Source organism: Lathyrus oleraceus, chromosome 5 (assembly GCF_024323335.1).
Source record: "Lathyrus oleraceus cultivar Zhongwan6 chromosome 5, CAAS_Psat_ZW6_1.0, whole genome shotgun sequence".
Classification (NCBI taxonomy): Eukaryota; Viridiplantae; Streptophyta; class Magnoliopsida; order Fabales; family Fabaceae; genus Lathyrus; species Lathyrus oleraceus.
This window is the reverse complement of record NC_066583.1, coordinates 585081457-585086722: the sequence shown is the minus strand read 5'-3', so window position 1 is coordinate 585086722 and position 5266 is coordinate 585081457.

Here is a 5266-nt window from a genome sequence, read left to right as displayed (position 1 = left end):
ATTGTAATGACTTCAGCATCAATTACACATGAATTGGAGATGGATTACATTATTCCTTAGGCCCAAATAATTTCCCATGCATTCATGCAAGTTGGTTTCCAAATTTGGCAAATTTCAAGTGGTGCAAAAATCAATTTCAATGCCTATTTAAACAAGCTCATGGCTTCAGAAACTTCATCAACACCCTGCCCAAGCTTTGCTAGAATAATCTAAACCCTCATTTCCATAGAATTTCTGAAGATTTCTCTTGAAATATGGCTTGAACTTCACCTTCTGTTTGGAAGTTCAAACTCCAGAAATTCACTTCCCTTTTCATCTCAATTGGTTTCTGCAAGCAAGAGGAAGAGAAAGCAAGCAAATCCAGATCAAGATCAAGTGAAATTAGATCAACTCAAAGGTGATTTTTCTGAAACTTCATCTCTTAGATTCTCTCTCAATTCTTAACCATTCTTTGTGATTTTTGGTTGGCTGAAGTCCTACCAATGTAGGCAATAAGATTGAGTTGCTTTGAGGTCAAATCAAAACAAATCAGTTCATAATCCTCAAAATTCAAATCCCTGTATCTTTTTATATACTTGGAATTAGAGAAAATTGAGTCCAAATTCGTGCTCCTGAGCATTTTTCCTTCAAATTAGTGTATTCACTTTTTATTTTTCATAAAGTTGAGCTTGAACCAGACCGGTGGTGATCACCGGAGAAGATGACCGGAGCTAGGGCTCTGCTGGTGCGTTGGCAAAGTCCAAGCCATCTGATCTGATTCAAATGTTTTAATCTCAAGCGTTCATTGTGATTACCACACGTACAACGTATTGACCAAGGCGTATGGTGGAACGCGCGCGTGCGGCCATCAGATCTGCCACCTCAATTAATGAGGGAGATCTGATGGCCCTTGTTTTTTTGTATTTTCTAATTTTTTCATTTAATCCACTTATTTTGATTAATTCATATTAATTTCATTTTTAATCCAAAAAATATGGGACTTTCACCAAAAATCTTTAAATATTTTCCTCTTTCATTTTCTGAATTAAAATGATTTTTTGGATTTATTTTGATATTTTTCATGAATTAATTGTTTTTGTGCATACTTTTAATTATTTAAAAATACTTCTGACTTTTCAAAAATCATGAAATTTTTTGTCTAAGGTCTTTTGACCTTGTTTGACCTAGTGTAAATCTCTTGGACATTTATTTGGTGTTTTGAAGAGGTTTTAGGTTTTGACCAAACTAAATTTAATTTAAATGCATTTTTAATTCGATTTTTAATTGATTAACTATATAGAAATTATGTTGGGCCATTTTTATTGACTTGTGATGTTTGACTATGTGTTTTGGCCTTGGTCAAGGTTGATTTGACTTTTGTTAAGTTAAAATCATTGGATTTAGGGGATTGATGAAATGTACATTTCATCTCCCAAAATGAATGAATGATTTTAATTTGATAAAATTCATCCCATGACCAATTTGTGTTTCTCTCATCTCCCCTCCTTCTTCATATTCAATCCCAATCTATCCCATCCCTTTTATTGACCAATGAAATCTCAAGATCCTAAGGCTAATTGGTCCATCAATAACCTTGTGTTAGATGAACCAATACAAGTATGGATGAGATATGTTCACCCTTTGATTTGTTTTCTTTTAGTGTGTGGTATGTTTTAGGAGTTTGGTTCATTATACCAAATCTCTAACATGCATTAGCACCTAAATTTTTATTGTCTGGCCTCAGATAGTTGTGACTTCTACATAAGTTCAATTACGATTGCTTAACATAGAGCTAAATTTTGACCCGAAAGGCATAGCATTCTAGTAGGTGAGATTGTAAGTCTACCATCTTTCATAGTATTGTATGGAAACTTGGCCTTTTTTCCTTCCTTTGGAAGATGTCTTGGTTCAAGGATCCATGCTTGTGAATAGATGGTTGAGTGTTCTCCAAAGAATGACTTAATCAATTGAAAAGTAAAACATCACTAACATCTAATCAACTAACATTTGACTAACTTGTATTACTATTAATTTACTTTCAATTCATTTATCTTTATGCAATTTAATTACAAGTCAGTTACCATTCATTATCATTTACATAGCATTTAATTTGTTTATGTTTATGTCATTTTTACTTTGCTCATTTGAGCCATATATTGTGATTGTACATATTTGTTTGTATATTTTGTTTGTGCTTGTGGTCTTAGGACCTTAAAATACTTAATAAACAACAAAAACCCTAAAAAATGTTTGTGTGGACTGTTGGGTTTGATCTGAGCTTTTGGACTTATAAGTAGGCAACATTCCACATGCAAAAGGACTTGGCAAATGCCAACATTTCTGAGACCAAGTTATTATGATTTAGGCTTTCATCTGATATAAGTATTTGGGATCCACTTGAATTCATCTGCTACATGGTCTTGATGCAACTATTATTTTGATCTAGTGCCTATGTCTTATTCTGAGTTGATCAAGGAGTATTTCATCTGATACATGAGAAGACAAAGAAGACTGCTAGATATGGATTTTTGCTTGCTTGGATGTGGCCATCTTTATTTGATGTCTTGCTCTTTATATTGCCAATTGCTTGCTGATTATTGCTTGATTCAAAGTCCAAAGGGAAAGTGGGTTTTCTATATGACATTCTTGTCTGTTGGATTGCATCCCATTTGTCATGTCTTTTAAACTCTTAAATTTTAATTTTATGCTTAGGTTAGCCTCTTCATCTCCTCCCACTTCTTAAATTTCAAAATCTCTCCCCCTTTTCAAAAACCTTCTTTGCTTGTGATTTTAAAACTTAGACTTTATTGCAAACTAGAAACTTTGGCCTTAGGGCATTGCCCTTTTTTAAACTCTTTTCTTAAATCAAATTTGTAAATGAACTTAACCATATTGACTTAAAATTTCAAAAGACAAAAAGAACTAACACTCATTCAAACTTTTGGGCCTTTTGTGCCTCTTCTAAACTTAACTTTTGATTAAAAGCAATCCACTCATTTTGAAATTGATACCACGAACTACGAGGTTTTGATCCCTCATTTTATGTTGGTACGTAGGCACAAGTCCGAAGGTCTTGTCAAACACAAAAATAATTAATGAATTCTTTTCTCACCCTCATACTCTATTGGTTTCAAACATCTTTTATACCAAAAACACATACACACATAAAAAAAGGGCTCCCTAGGAGTACCTATGACACTTTGGGTGCTAACACCTTCCCTCTATGTAACCAATCCCCTTACCTGTAGTCTCTGGCGTTTTATTAGTTTTGATTTGAAAACTTCTTATCTTTGGGTTTTGTTCGTATTTTTCCCTTTTTCTTTGGAAATAATAAAAGCGCGACGGCGACTCTGGTTTTATTGACGTTAAGTTTATCCATAGCTTAATGGTCATGAATTTACCGCTACAAAAATTACTTGACAAAAGTCAAGGTTTATTGAAAAAATGGTTCAAGTTTAAAATAAGAAGGTTTGAAAAACAAAGAGAGAAGATTTTAAAAATTAAAGAAGGGGAGGAGAAGAAGAGAGTATCATTGAGCATAAAGTAAAATCTAGGGAGGAAAGATCTAACCAAGAGATACCAAGCTTTATGACATAAGTTAAGCAAGAATTCCCTCCTTTGGATTAAGCCTTAAGCAAGCCAAATAAGCAAAGAATAAATCATGTATCAGATGAAACCAGGATAATCAAGCCAAGTCTTCAAAAGAAGTACAAAGTCAAAGGTACCAGATGAACCCTAAGGTCTCAAACACCAACTCCCAAATCAAGGGTCAAGATCTTAGTCCTAAGTCCATAACTCCAAAATAATGCTAAGGATAGTAATCGTAAGTCCATGAATCAAGATAACCATTTTTTAGGTTTTTTCATTTATTAATGTATTTAAAGGAAAAATAAATCCTAATGGCCAAAGATTAAAAGAGCATGAACATAAACAACATAGTATGAGATGCTACAATAAAAGCATAAAGTAAATGACAACAGGATAAAGAACATAAGATAAATGATATTAAAGTAAAGTTAATACAAAGTAATGTTAGTAAATGATGTTAGTAATCAAAAAGGGAAAGGAAAATTATCATTTTTTGAAGAACACTCAAGTAATCACCCACAAGCATGAAAATATGGACCTTTACATCGCATATGAGAAGGGCTCCAACTTGGATAAAATCAACAAGTATGCCACAAGCTCTCATAAGTGAAAATGAAACAATATTTTTCAGATAATACCATGAGGAGTAGGAGACTTACAATCTCACATATGAAAATGACTTTCTTTCGGGACAAATTTAGCACTATGTTAAGCAATCGTAATTGGACTTATGTAGAAGTCAACACTATCTGAGGCCGGTCAATAAAAATGTTTGTGTTAATACATGCTATAGAAATGGTATGTAAATCATTCTCCTAAAGTTATGCCACAAAAAAAAAAGAGTTGAGCAAGCATAGAGGCTAGGAGGATGGTCCATTACTTCAATCCATACTTCATAGTACTTAGGATAAACTTATGCATTAATCTAAAGTACCTTAAATGATCCATGATCAATTAAGAGGTAGATTTGAAATTATGAAAGTTCATCAAGCACCAATCCACACATCATGAATGAGATGAACACAAACCATGCAATTGATCAAAAGATAAAAAGAAAGAGATGAAGAAGAAGAAGAGGACAAGAGAGATCACACCCAAATTGGATCAAAGGTTTGATCAAGTCATCATCAAAATCAATCGTCCATTTTGGTGGATTAGGGTTTTCACCCCATCAACACCCAAGATCCATTGAGTTTGATGAGACATGTGATCAAAACAACCATGATTCAAAGTCAACATAAGTCAACAAAGGTCAAACAAATATAAAATAAAATAAAATGCATCAAAAACATTTTTAAAATGAATTTTAAAAGGGGAATAAAAGATAAAATCCATAAAGTCCTTCAAAACACCAAATAAATGGCCAAAAAAATTATGGAAGTTTTGAAATAAACTCGGAAGCATAATATAAATTTTTCAGAATTTTAAAATGCATAAAAGTATTTTTAAACCAATTAAAATAAAGGAGAATAGAGAAAATTTAAGAAAAATAGAAAATCAAGAAAATAAAATGTTGAAAAATAAAAATCAGATAAAGAAAAATAAAAGAGAATTTTAGAAATTATTTTGGTATTTTTTGGATGTAAAATGAATTTTCTATGAATCTTTAAAATAAAATGCAATTTAAACAAAAAATAAAAATAAATTAAATTAGAAAAAACACGGAGCGTTTGATTTGACTTCGTTAATTGACGTGACA